The 14,889-nt window shown below is 37.7% G+C and overlaps 1 long non-coding RNA gene across 1 annotated transcript in view; it reads right to left on the bottom strand.

Annotated features, from left to right (window-relative positions):
• Positions 1-14,889, bottom strand: part of LOC132597597 (uncharacterized) — a 44,975-nt gene that overhangs the window by 17,063 nt on the left and 13,023 nt on the right. Inside the window, exons 2-3 of the long non-coding RNA XR_009564572.1 lie at positions 8,527-8,630; positions 8,060-8,131 (exon numbers count right to left, since the gene is read on the bottom strand). This is a non-coding gene — a long non-coding RNA (uncharacterized lncRNA). The remainder of the gene's footprint in view (positions 1-8,059; positions 8,132-8,526; positions 8,631-14,889) is intronic.

Here is a 14,889-nt window from a genome sequence, read left to right as displayed (position 1 = left end):
CTAATCAAATGCAACAGCAAAAAAATATATATAATTTTCATTGTTAACTGTTGTGTATCTCTAAACTGTATTCCCTACCTTGGTTAATAATGTCACCCTGAGAAGAGCTTCAAGATGGCGGAAGAGTAAGACGTGGAGATCACATTCCTCCCCACAAATACATCAGAAATACATCTACATGTGGAACAGCTCCTACAGAACACCTACTGAACGCTGGCAGAAGACCTCAGACCTCCCCAAAGGCAAGAAAGTCCCCACGTACCTGGGTAGGGCAAAAGAAAAAAGAATAAACAGAGACAAAAGGATAGGGACGGCACCTGCACCAGTGGGAGGGAGGTGTGAAGGAGAAAAGGCTTCCACACACTAGGAAGCCCCTTCGCGGGTGGAGACTGAGGGTGGCAGAGGGGGGAAGCTTCGGAGCCACGGAGGAGAGGACAGCAACAGGGGTGCAGAGGGCAAAGCAGAGAGATTCCCGCACAGAGGATCGGTGCCGATCGGCACTCACCAGCCCGAGAGGCTTGTCCGCTCACCCGTCGGGGCAGGCGGGGCTGGGAGCTGAGGCTCGGGTTTCGGTCGGAGCGCAGGGAGAGGACTGGGGTTGGTGGCCTGAACACAGCCTACAGGGGGTTAGTGCACCACGGCTAGCCCGGAGGGAGTCCGGGAAAAAGTCTGCACCTGCCTAAGAGGCAAGAGACTTTTTCTTCCCTTTTTGTTTCCTGGTGCGCGAGGAGAGGGGATTAAGAACGCTGCTTAAAGAGCTCCAGAGATGGGCGCGAGCCGCGGCTATCAGCATGGACCCCACAGACAGGCATGAGACACTAAGGCTGCTGCTGCTGCTGCCGCCACCAAGAAGCCTGTGTGTGAGCACAGGTCACTATCCACACCCCCCTTCCGGGGAGCCTGTGCAGCCCGTCACTGCCAGGGTCCCAGGATCCAGGGACAACTTCTCCGGGAGAACGCACGGCGCGCCTCAGGCTGCTGCAACGTCACGCCGGCCTCTGCCGCCGCAGGCCCGCCCCGCACTCCGTGCCCCTCCCTCCCCCCGGCCTGAGTGAGCCAGAGCCCCTGAATCAGCGGCTCCTTTAACCCCGTTCTGTCTGAGCGAAGAACAGACGCACTCCAGCGACCTACACGCAGAGGCGGGGCCCAATCCAAAGCTGAGCGCCTGGGAGCTGTGAGAACAAAGAAGAGTAAAGGGAAATCTCTCCCAGCAGCCTCAGGAGCAGCAGATTAAAGCTCCACAATCAACTTGATGTACCCTGCATCTGTGGAATACATGAATAGACAACGAGTCATCCCAAACTGAGGAGGTGGACTTTGACAGCAAGATTTATGATTTTTTCCCCTTTTCCTCTTTTTGTGAGTGTGTATGTGTATGCTTCTGTGTGAGATCTTGTATAGCTTTGCTTTTACCATTTGTCCTCGGGTTCTATCTGTCTCTCTCTCTCTCTCTCTCTCTCTCTATATATATATATATTTAGTATAGTTTTTAGCACTTGTTATCATTGGTGGATTTGTTTTTCAGTTTGGTTACTATCTTCTTTCTTTCTTTCTTTTTTTATTACTTAAAATTTTTTTAAATTATTTTTTATTTTAATAACTTTAATTTTACTTTATTTTATCTTCTTTCTTTCTTTTTTTCTCCCTTTTATTCTGATCTGTGTGGATGACAGGCTCTTGTTGCTCCAGCCAGGCATTAGGGCTGTGCCTCTGAGGTGGAAGAGCCAAGTTCAGGACACTGGTCCACAAGAGACCTCCCAGCTCCATGTAATATCAAACGGCGAAAAACTCCCAGAGATCTCCATCTCAATGCCAAGACCCAGCTCCACTCAACAACCAGCAAGCTACAGTGCTGGACACCCTATGTCCAACAACCAGCAAGACAGGAACACAACCCCATCCATTAGCAGAGAGGCTGCCTAAAATCATAATAAGGCCACAGACACCCCAAAACACACCACCAGACATGGACCTGCCCACCAGAAAGAAAAGACCAGCCTCATCCACCACAACACAGGCACTAGTCCCCTCCACCAGGAAACCTACACAACCCACTGAAACAACCTTAGCCATTGGAGACAGACACCAAAAACAACGGGAACTATGAACCAGCAGCCTGCAAAAAGGAGACCCCAAACACAGTAAGATAAGCAAAATGAGAAGACAGAAAAACACACAGCAGATGAAGGAGCAAGATAAAAACCCACCAGACTTAACAAATGAAAAGGAAATAGGCAGTCTACCTGAAAAAGAATTCAGAATAATGATAGTAAAGATGATCCAAAATCTTGGAAATAGAATGGAGAAAATATAAGAAACGTTTAACAAGGACCTAGAAGAACTAAAGAGGAAACAAACAGTGATGAACAACACAATAAATGAAATTAAACATTCTCTAGAAGGGATCAATAGCAGAATAACTGAGGCAGAATAACAGATACATAACCTGGAAGATAAAATAGTGGAAATAACTATTGCAGAGCAGAATAAAGAAAAAGGAATGAAAAGAATTGAGAACAGTCTCAGAGACCTCTGGGACACCATTAAACACACCAACATTCGAATTATAGGGGTCCCAGAAGAAGAAGAGAAAATGAAAGGGACTGAGAAAATATTAGAAGAGATTATAGTTGAAAACTTCCCTAATATGGGAAAGGAAATAGTTAATCAAGTCCAGGAAGCCCAGAGAGTCCCATACAGGATAAATCCAATGAGAAACACACCAAGACACATATTAATGAAACTACTGAAAATTAAATATAAAGAGAACATATTAAAAGCAGCAAGGGAAAAACAACAAATAACACACAAGGGAATCCCCATAAGGTTAACTGCTGAACTTTCAGCAGAAACTCTTCAAGCCAGAAGGGATTGGCAGGACATATTTAAAGTGATGAAGGAGAAAAACTTACAACCAAGATTACAAGACCCAGCAAGGATCTCATTCAGATTTGACGGAGAAATTAAAACCTTTACAGACAAGCAAAAGGTAAGAGAATTCAGCACCACCAAACCAGCTTTACCACAAATGCTAAACGAACTTCTCTAGGCAGGAAACACAGAGAAGGAAAAGACCTAAAATAACAAACCCAAAACAATTAAGAAAATGGTAACAGAAACATATATATTGATAATTACCTTAAATGTAAATGGATTAAATGCTCCAACCAAAAGACATAGACTGGCTGAATGGATACAAAAACAAGACCCATATATATGCTGTCTACAAGAGACCCAGTTCAAACCTAGGGACACATACAGACTGAAAGTGAGGGGATAGAAAAAGATATTTCATGCAAATGGAAATCAAAAGAAAACTGGAGTAGCAATTCTCATATCAGACAAAATAGCTTTAAAATAGGGACTATTACAAGAGACAAAGAAGGATACTACATAATGATCCAGGGATCAATCCAAGAAAAAGATATAACAATTGTAAATATTTATGCACCCAACATAGGAGCACCTCAATACATAAGGCAAATACTAACAGCCATAAAAGGGGAAATCGACAGTAACACAATCATAGTAGGGGACTTTCACCAATGGACAGATCATCCAAAATGAAAATAAATAAGGAAACACAAGCTTTAAATGATACATTAAACAAGACGGACTTAATTGATATTTATAGGACATTCCATCCAAAAACAACAGGATACACATTCTTCTCAAGTGCTCATGGAACATTCTCCAGGATAGATCATATCTTGGGTCACAAATCAAGCCTTGGTAAATTTAAGAAAATTGAAATCATGTCAAGTATCTTTTCCGACCACAAAACTATGACACTAGATATCAATTACAGGAAAAAAATCTGTAAAAAATACAAAGACATGGAGGCTAAACAACACACTACTTAATAACCAAGAGATCACTGAAAAAATTAAAAAGGAAATCAAAAACTACCTAGAAACAAATGACAATGAAAACACAATGACCCAAAACCTATGGGATGCAGCAAAAGCAGTTCTAAGAGGGAAGTTTATAGCAATACAATCCTACATTGTGAAACAAGAATCATCTCAAATAAACAACCTAACCTTACACCTAAAGCAATTAGAGAAAGAATAAAAAAAAAAAAAACCCAAAGTTAGCAGAAGGAAAGAAATCATAAAGATCAGATCAGAAATAAAAGAAAATGAAATGAAGGAAACAATAGCAAAGATCAATAAAACTAAAAGCTGGTTCTTTGAGAAGATAAACAAAATTCATAAACCATTAGCCAGACTCATCAAGAAAACAAGAGAGAAGACTCAAATCAATAGAATTAGAAATGAAAAAGAAGTAACAACTGACACTGTAGAAATACAAAGGATCATGAGAGATTACTACAAGCAACTATATGTCAATAAAATGGACAACCTGGAAGAAATGGACAAATTCTGAGAAATCCACAACCTTCTGAGACTAAACCAGGAAGAAATAGAAAATATGAACAGACCAATCACAAGCACTGAAATTGAAACTGTGATTAAAAATCTTCCAACAAACAAAAGCCCAGGACCAGATGGCTTTACAGGCGAATTCTATCAAACATTTAGAGAAGACCTAACACCTATCCTTCTCACACTCTTTCAAAATATAACAGAGTGTGGAACACTCCCAAACTCATTCTATGAGGCCACCATCACCCTAATACCAAACCCAGACAAAGATGTCACAAAAGAAGAAAACTACACACCAATATCACTGAACATAGATGCAAAAATCCTTGACAAAATACTAGGAAACAGAATCCAACAACACATTAAAAGGATCATACACCATGATCAAGTGGGGTTTATCCCAGGAATGCAAGTTTTCTTTAATATACACAAATCAATCAATGTGATACACTGTATTAACAAACTGAAGGAGAATAACCATATGATCATCTCAATAGACGCAGAGAAAGCTTTTGACAAAATTCAACACCCATTTATGATAAAAACCCTGCAGAAAGTAGACATAGAGGGAACTTTCCTCAACATAATAAAGGCCATATATGACAAACCCGCAGCTAACGTCATCCTCAATGGTGAAAAACTGAAACCATTTCCACTAAGATCAGGAACAAGACAAGGTTGCCCACTCGCAGCAGTATTATTCAACATAATTTTGGAAGTTTTAGCCACAGTAATTAGAGAAGAAAAAGAAATGAAAGGAATCAAAATCGGAAAAGAAGAAGAAAAGCTGTCACTGTTTGCAGATGACATGATACTATACATAGAGAATCCTAAAGATGCTACCAGAAAACTACTAGAGCTAATCAGTGAATTTGGAAAAACAGCAGGATACAAAATTAATGCACAGAAATCTCTTGCAATCCTATACACTAATGATAAAAAATCTGAAAGTGAAATTAAGAAAACACTCCCATTTAGCATTGCAATAAAATGAATAAAATATCTAGGAATAAACCTACCTAAGGATACAAAAGACCTGTATGTAGAAAATTATAAGACACTGATGAAAGAAATTAAAGATGATATAAATAGATAGAGAGATATACCATGTTCTTGGATTAGAAGAATCAACATTGTGAAAATGACTCTACTATCCAAAGCAATCTACACATTCAATGCAATCCCTATCAAACTACCACTGGCATTTTTCACAGAACTAGAACAACAAATTTCACAATTTGTATGGAAACACAAAAGACCCTGAATAGCCAAAGTAATCTTGAGAAAGAAAAATGGAGCTGGAGGAATCAGGCTTTCTGACTTCAGTCTATATTACAAAGCTATAGTAATCAAGACAGTATGGTACTGGCAGAAAAACAGAAATATAGATCAATGGAACAGGATAGAAAGCCCAGAGATAAACCCACACACATACGGTCACCTTATCTTTGATAAAGGGGGCAAGAATATACAGTGGAGAAAAGACAGCCTCTTCAATAAGTGGTGCTGGGAAAACTGGACAGCTACATATAAAAGAATGAAATTAGAACACTCCCTAACACCATACACAAAAATAAACTCAAAATAGATGAAAGACCAAAATATAAGGCCAGACACTATCAAACTCTTAGAGGAAAACATAGAACACTCTATGACATAAATCAGAGCAGGATCCTTTTTGACCCACCTCCTAGAGAAATGGAAATAAAAACATAAATAAACAAATGAGACCTAATGAAACTTAAAAGCTTTTGCACAGCAAAGGAAACCATAAACAAGACGAAAAGACAACCCTCAGAATGGGAGAAAATATTTGCAAATGAAGCAGCTGACAGAGGATTAATCTCCAAAATTTACAAGCAGCTCATGTAGCTCAATATCAAAACAACAAACAACCCAATCCAAAAATGAGCAGAAGACCTAAATAGACATTTCTCCAAAGAAGATATACAGATTGCCAACAAACACATGAAAGAATGCTCAACATCATTAATCATTAGAGAAATGCAAATCAAGACTACAATGAGATATCATCTCACACCAGTCAGAATGACCATCATCAAAAAATCTGCAAACAATAAATGCTGGAAAAGGTGTAGAGAAAAGGGAACCCTCATGCACTGTTGGTGGCACTTTAAATTGATACAGCCACTATGGAGAACAGTATGGAGGTTCCTTAAAAAACTAATAATAGAACTACCGTACAACCCAGCATTCCCACTACTGGGCATATACCCTGAGAAAACCATAATTCAAAAAGAGTCATGTACCACAATGTTCATTGCAGCTCTATTTACAATAGCCAGGACATGGAAGCAACCTAAATGTCCATCAACAGATGAATCGATAAAGAAGATGTTGCACATATATACAATGGAATATTAGTCAGTCATAAAAAGAAACGAAATTGAGTTATTTGTAAGGAGGTGGATGGACCTAGCGTGTGTCATACAAAGTGAAGTAAGTCAAAAAGAGGAAAAAGGACAACAACAAATACCATATGCTAACACATATATATGGAATCTAAAAAAAAAAAAAAAAAGGTCATGAGCAACCTAGGGGCAAGACGTGAATAAAGACAGAGACCTACTAGAGAATGGACTTGAGGATATGGGGGGGGGAAGGGTAAGCTGAGACAAAGTGAGAGAGTGGCATGGACATATATACACTATGAAACATAAAATAGATAGCTTGTGGGAAGCAGCCACATAGCACAGGAAGATCAGCTCGGTGCTTTGTGACCACCTAGAGGGGTGGGATTGGGAGGGTGGGAGGGAGGGAGATGCAAGAGGGAAGAGATATGGGGACATATGTATATGTATAACTGATTCACTTTGTTATACAGCAGAAACTAACACATCATTGTAAAGCAATTATACTCCAATAAAGATGTTAAAAGAACAGCAACAACAACAAAAAATAATAATGTCACCTTGCTTCCAAGGGTGTAACTTGAGCACTAGCACTAACATTTCCCCTAAGTCATAGACATAAATTTCACTGTCTACAGAAACATTCCCTTGGGTATGCCGCAGATGCTTCAGACTCTGCTTATACCAAACCGAATCTTCATTTGGTGGCACAACTCTCAACCTAGTAGTTCAATCAGAAAACCTTGGAGTTGGTTGTTTCACATCCCGTATCACTGAATTTGTCCAATTTTATCAACTAAATATCTCTTTATTTCATTCTCTCTCTCCTTTCTCTATTATCACTGTCTTAGTAGGACTTCACGGTCTTTCAATCGACCTGTTGCAATAGACTCTTTGCCATTACCATTCTATCCTCACACCCACACTGCCCTCCTCCTCCCTCCCTATCCATTCACCAAGCTTTCATCAACGTGCTCCCCCTTTGCCCTTTACTGATGGGTAGATCTACCAGTTGCTACAGAGCTTAGTAACCTTCACTGACTCTTATCTACGCACAGATTAAAGTTCATTCCCTTTAGCTTGCAATGCAGAGACTTTTTATCCCCTACCCAGCTCTCCAATCTCATTTCCCGTTAGTTCTCAGTTCCATGTTGCAATTTATGCTTTTGCAATACCAAAATACTTATACACATATGCACACATACAAATATACACACACACGAGAGAAGTTTTTTGAGACCTCCACATACTTAAAAATGTTAATTCCTCTGTGTGAGATGGGCTCCTGCGCTTCCTTACCTTGAAAACTCCTATTTATTCTCCAAAGTCCTACTCAACCACCATTTGCTCAATGGAGTCTTCCCTCATTCTCTGCAGAGAAAAATAAATTACTTTTCTTTGTTATTTGTGAACTTTGTACACACATTATTGCATATATATATATATACACAAAATTATTCTGTATTATTTATTTTTCTGTATTATTATTTATCTGTTCACTTAATGTCACCCCTAGTTTTTTGATAGTAGGGACCAGATATTAATTCATATTTATATATTTAATATCTACAGCACCCTGGCACAGAGTAAGTGCTCAGTAAATTTTTATCAGGGTAAATTGAGTAACGATTTTATTTCTTTGTCTCCCTCAGTATCTACATCCAGCCAGATAACATCTCTTTACAATGTCACCACCTCAGTTATACTGTCTCTGTTGCATTTCTTTTCATTCCCACGGCTGTTTGCATAGTACAAGAACCAATTACCTTTCATCCATGCATTCAGCAGCACTTGTTATATATGTGTGGCTTGGGGAGTATAGCGTTGTGGAAAACATGGTGTCTGGCCTGGAGATGCTCATGACAACTCTCTGGGGGGACAGACAGACAGACCAATCACTAAAGTACTTCACCACTGGTTTTGCCACCATAATTTTCTTTTAATTTTATGTCCCATTCACAGTTCCCCTGAGTACTCCTCATAGCTCTGATCATATTACTTTTGAGCTCAAAAATCCGGTAGCTTTTTATTTATCACAGAATAAAGATTCAGCATTTAGATGAGCAATCAAGACTCTATGCCTTTTATATACTACTCCAGCCCTCTCCTTTCCTCTCCACTTCCTGATCTTGCCCATTTGTTAAAGATTAATTGAAATTATATCTTTTCCATGAAGTCTTCCAGAATCCTTCTAGGAATAATTAGCATGCCGCTTCTTCTTTTGTTGCAGCATTAATGTGCATCCTTCTTTGTGTTATAATTATTTATATATAAATCTATCTTTATTATTAAAGTGGGACAGCAATAAGATTTGGGAGGCTTTTTTGTTCTTGCTTCACAAAGTTAATACTAACAGAAATACAGTGGTCTTTTGAATTTGAAGATTATTTCTTATTCAATTTGAAGATTTTTCACTCTTCCCATTTACATAGTTCTCAGTGATATTTCTGTCTACAAGCTTTACAGAATCAAATATCATGATGGTAAAATTTATATTTTATAAAGAATATGATTATTTTATAAAATAAGTTCACACCAAATTTATCCAATGCTCTAGAAAGGGTATTATTGCCTAGAGCCACAATGAAATTACATAGCAACAAACCTTCATTAATGAAGAATAATTATTTTAGCGTGGTAATCTCAAATGCAAAATAGCATTACAATAAAGTATATGTATCACACTTGCCAAAATGAATTAATATTGCTTACTCTTTTGATTAAAAGATCAAAGATTTTTAATCATGTCTTTGCACATTTTGCATGTAATCCGCTGAATCCAGTAGTAAGTGGTAACAAACCTATCGTTTATGTAGATGTTCAGAAGCTTGGCAGAAATTAAGTTTGGATTAGTTCTTATGGAGAAATGAGGAGTGCAAATATGTAATCTTCTCACATGCATGCAGGGAAGGATAATTCTTTTTTTTTCCAGTCCAGAGCCCTTTACTGATGCAAAATGATACATTGGGCTGGAGGCCAGATTACTGAAAAGAGTCGCTGTGAAGCTCAAGTAGAAACATGGAGAATTCTATTCCATGGCTGAATTACATGATAGAGATGAGTTTGCTATGCTTATTACAGTTAAACTTAAATACCACTCATTCAGATACACTAAATTTCTTACTATTAGAAATCAAATTTTCTTTCAAGATGTGTTTTTTAAATTGATGTATCCTTCTATTTCTGTTTTACTGAGAGGCAGTACAGCTGTTGTAAGGAAAAGAACATGGACTTTAGAGTCTGATTACCTTCAACTTTAATTCTGGCTCTGGTACTTACGAACATTGTGGCTTTGAGCAAAATACTTATATTGTCTTAACTTCAGTTTCCTCATTTATAAAGCCTGAAAGGATTGTGACGATTAAATTAGGTAAAATACGTAAAGCATCTGGCACAACACTTGGCATATCACAGGCCACAACTAAGTGGAGATCACTGGTATAGTTGTCATCATCAGCATTGGACTGTGTTCCTTAGACTTTACCATTTTTGTTATTGTGAACTGGGGAATGGCAAAACCTGAGCTCATAATCTGAATTTTTATGTCTGGCTTTGCCTGCGTTATCAACATTTTAGTACTTTATACTTTGTTATTCCGTCTAGCACCTATCTATCTCATATCAGATTGTCATGATTATGTAGATAACGTTCCCAAGGTCATTTTAGTTATTTTTTTAAAATAAATTTATTTATTGATTGATTTTTGGCTGCGTCGGGTCTTCTCTGCTGCGCGCGGGCCTTCTCTAGTTGTGGCGAGCGGGGGCCTCTCACTGTGGAGCTCGGGCTTCTAGATGCATGGGCTTCAGTAATTGTGGCACGTGGGCTTCAGTAGTTGTGGCTCACGGCCTCAGTAGTTGCAGAGCACGGGCTTAGTTGCTCTGTGGCATGTGGGATCCTCTTGGACCAGGGCTCGAACCCATGTCCTCTGCATTGGCAGGTGGATTCTTAACCACTGCGCCACCAGGGAATTCCCTAGTTATCTTTTAAGTTATACAGTTTATGCAGTGTAGAGTGTGGAAGTATGTGAAGCAGAGAGTATAAGTACCCTTTCCTGCTCATCTGTAATCTCACTGCTCAGAGAGAATCAATTCTGTCTCTTTTCAAGTCACACCTGTGCATACATATTTTTGACCCAAATGAGATCATATATATATGTATATATATGACATATATTCACCACTACAGTATCATACAGAATAGTTCACTGACCTAAAAATCTTTTGTGCTCTGCCTGTTCATCCCCTTCCCCACAACCCCTGAACAACCACTGATCTTTTCACTGTCTCTGCAGTTTTACTTTTTCCAGAATATCATACTATTGAAATAATATAGTCTGTAGCCCTTACAGATTGGCTTCTTTCACTTGGTGTTGTACATTTAAGTTTCCTCCAAGTCTTTTCATGGTTTAATAGCTCATTTCCTTTTATCGCTGAATAGTATTCAGTTGTCTGATGTACAGCAGTTTATTTATCCATTCACCTCCTGAAGGACATCTTGGTTATTTCCAAGTTTTAACAATTATGGATAAAGCTGTCATAAACATCTGTGTACAGGTTTTTGTGTGGACATTAGTTTTCAACTCCTTTGGGTAAGTACCAAGGAGTTCAATTGCTGGATCATATGGAAGAAATTATTTAGTTTTGTAAGAAACTGCCAAACTCTCTTCCAAAGGGGCTATTCCATCTTGCATTTCCACCAGCAATAAATGAGAGTTCTTGGCATTCTGTATCCTTGCCAGCGTTTGGTGGTGTTGGTGTTTTGGATTTTGGCTATTCTAATACGTGCATAGTGGGCTGTTAGAATGTTGATTGCAAGGTTTATTATTTAATTTGGGGTTAGCTCTCCATTACTTAAATTTTCTTTTGTGTCTTTTAATGGAGATTTATAATTTTTTCATGTAAATCCTGCATATTTTTGTGAAACTAATTTATATATGTATGCTATTATCAATAACACAATTTCATTTACATTTTCTAAATTATTTTGGAATAATTTGTGTCTGACAGTTATTGATTTTTATATATTTATTTTCTTCTGACTACCTTACTGAACTCCAATCATAGATGACATGGTATAATCATAAGAATAATTTAATCTCTTCCTATGGAAATTCAAATTTCTTATCTATGTGCCTTCTTGAGAACTCCATCTACACACTCTTCTTTCATGCATCTGGCATGAATTCAGTTCCCTCCATTTTAGCTGCAATCCTCAAATCTGTGTCTGCATTCCCTGCTTCTCTCCAGAACTTGAGACTCATTTATTTATTCATTCAAAAAATATTTATTGAATAGTTATTGTGAACTAGACCCTGTTCCAGATATATCTCTGGGATAGTAAAACAACTAATTCCTAAGAAGGCAAGTTCTACTTAGAACAGCACTGCTGTTTTGTTATTATAATGTTTAAGTTTTGAAAGATAATGGATTTTATTACAAAGAACTTACAGTTTCCCAAATAGTTTATATTTGTAAAATTATGCCCAAACCTCATTTAACCAGCATCCTACAATGCGTTTTGATGCCCTCACTGCTCATTTGATCCTAGAAATCCCTTTTTACATGTTTCAATTTCAAATTTTTGGTAAAGAACTCTAAAATGTAATGCTGTTCTATCAAAAGGATGTATGATGTTAACTGTCATGAGGATTTAATTCAGTGCTCACAAATAAATGTGATAAATCATTTACTCGCATGATTAACCATGCAGATTTTAAGTTGAAGATTAAATTCTATCATCTTTTATATTTTTCCACTGACTTGCTTTGATGGTTCATCTATAGTCAGATGATTAGCTCAACTTCATAACTCTATGAGCATTATTATAGAAATAGCATTGCTAGTAGGAAAAAAAAAAACCCAAGAGTTTAGGAAGTGAGAGTTCATCTAAGAAGATTCAGATAATAGAAAGACTAGTTGTTTATAAACTACTTTGGTTATTCTGTAAGGAGAGAAAGAAGACCAAGGCTTAGGTTCCAGATCTACAAGGAATATGATTTGGGGGAAGTTATAGCTCTTTTCTTCAGCTATAAGATGAGAGAAAGTGTACTTGCTCCTCTACTTCAGAGGAATGTTAGGAAGATAAAATAATATATGAAAACCTTATAATCTCGTTGTTATTGCAGAATGTTAGGAAAGGTCACCTAGTACAACCTACTTTTCAGTACAGGGGATCCCATATGCAGTGCTTCTAACAGGGAGATAGATATCTAGTCTCTGCTGTGTATTACCAAAATCAAAGGTTATAAAGAAAGTAAGAAGCGTAATTATTAATATACGGCACTTTAACATATACTTTAATGATAAAAACTAAAATGGAGGAAATCATCTCGACTATCAGTTATTTCTTTATGATGAGATACTTTAAGGGCACATGAAATTTCCTAATGTCGGATCCTCTGGAGACAAAGCCAAATGATATGGAAGATATAAATAACATAATATATTTAAACTGAGTCCTAGTTACTGCACACTTTGAAGGATTTCTTTGCCAAATAAAGAACTCAACATTTTTGATATTTAAAATAACTCTGTTACTTTAGCAAATGTAAAATTTTCTATTCCAATGCAACTCAGCAGAGATAAAAAGTAAAATGATTATAGGGACTTCCCTGGTGGCACAGTGGTTAAGAATCCACCTGCCAAGGCAGGGGACACGTGTTCGAGCCCTGGTCCGGGAAGATCCCATATGCCGTGGAGCAACTAAGCCCGTGCGCCACAACTACTGAGCCTGCGCTCTAGAGCCCATGAGCCACAACTACTGAGTCCGCATGCTACAACTACTGAAGCTCACACACCTAGAGCCCGTGCTCTGCAACAAGAGAAGCCACAGCAATGAGAAGCCCGTGCACCGCAAACGAAGAGTAGCCCCTGCTCGCCGCAACTTGAGAGAAAAGCCCAGGCGCAGCAACAAAGACCCAACGCCGCCAAAAAATAAATTAATTAATTTAAAAAAAAGTAAAAGGATTCTAAAAGCAAAATATTTGCTGTCAGTGGAAGTAAAGTACATCAGGGTTTTGCTTTATATTCCCAAATTGAAAACAAAACAAAACACCAAACATTCAAAGTACTATCACGTAGAGAAAATGCTTAAAGTGCAAAAAGTATTAATAATGGCAAGGCTAACCTGTTACATATCGACTCTGTGTGTCAGTGAAATGAGAGCATGGAACATGTGCTATTTCCATCATGGAAACTACTTAATAAAAAATGGGAGACATGAGATGCACAGAAGAAAAACTTGTTTTTCTGGTTTCAGCATCACTCTCATCCTTCATAGAGTTAAATAAATAAAATACACAGCCTCTTGGACTTAAATGAGTTTTTCATAGTTTTTATCCTACAACTGAATAAACAAACAAAGGACTGCATTCCAACTAGGTTGTGTCTTTAAAAACATTTATTTTGTATTCCTTAAAATGCTTTTGTGCAGGGAAGACGCCTAATTTAATATACTTGTTCCTATCTCTTGGCTCACATGAAGTACTTCCCCTAGTATTTCCCTTCCTCACTAAAAGTTATCAAATACCATCAGTTATTAGCAAATAGAGCCTAAAATACTGTGTTTTCTTAAAATTATGCACATTTTCTTTATAGCATTTACTAAAAACTATTCTGTGTTCTTAGGAAAAAAGCAATGAATCTTTATCATTTCTTAAAAAGCTCTCAGAGAAATAAACTCCTGGAAGTTTCTTAACTGCCTTTTTGTTTTCAAATGAAATACATCCTGTCTGAAGCAGAAATACTAACCAACTAAAAGCAAGAGCTTCAGGTTGACTGAATTTAAAACTATTTTACATTAAAAAAAAAAACGGTAGTTCTGAACGTAACAGACGACAGGCTTCAGTATAATAGAAAAACCCCTTCAAGGTGCTGTGGTAAGCCACAATAGCTTTTAAAATACCTGTTAAACAGAAAGTTGTGGCTCAGGCTAGTGGTCAGTGTGTGAGAAATTAGAAATGCTTAGAGTTTCAAATAATCAAATCATAGAATTGGCAAGAACCGGTATTTCTACACGGCAACTCAGTTTGTAGAATTTCAGAGTTGTATGGTGAAAGAAATATACTTTAATAGTCACTTTAAAGAAATTGTGAATCTATATACTTTGGAGTAGGGAACTTAAATTGCATA

This window comes from Globicephala melas, chromosome 1 (genome assembly GCF_963455315.2).
Source record: "Globicephala melas chromosome 1, mGloMel1.2, whole genome shotgun sequence".
NCBI classification, from domain to species: domain Eukaryota; kingdom Metazoa; phylum Chordata; class Mammalia; order Artiodactyla; family Delphinidae; genus Globicephala; species Globicephala melas.
The sequence above is the reverse complement of the archived record's forward strand: the minus strand, read 5'-3'. Positions and strand labels throughout refer to the sequence as shown.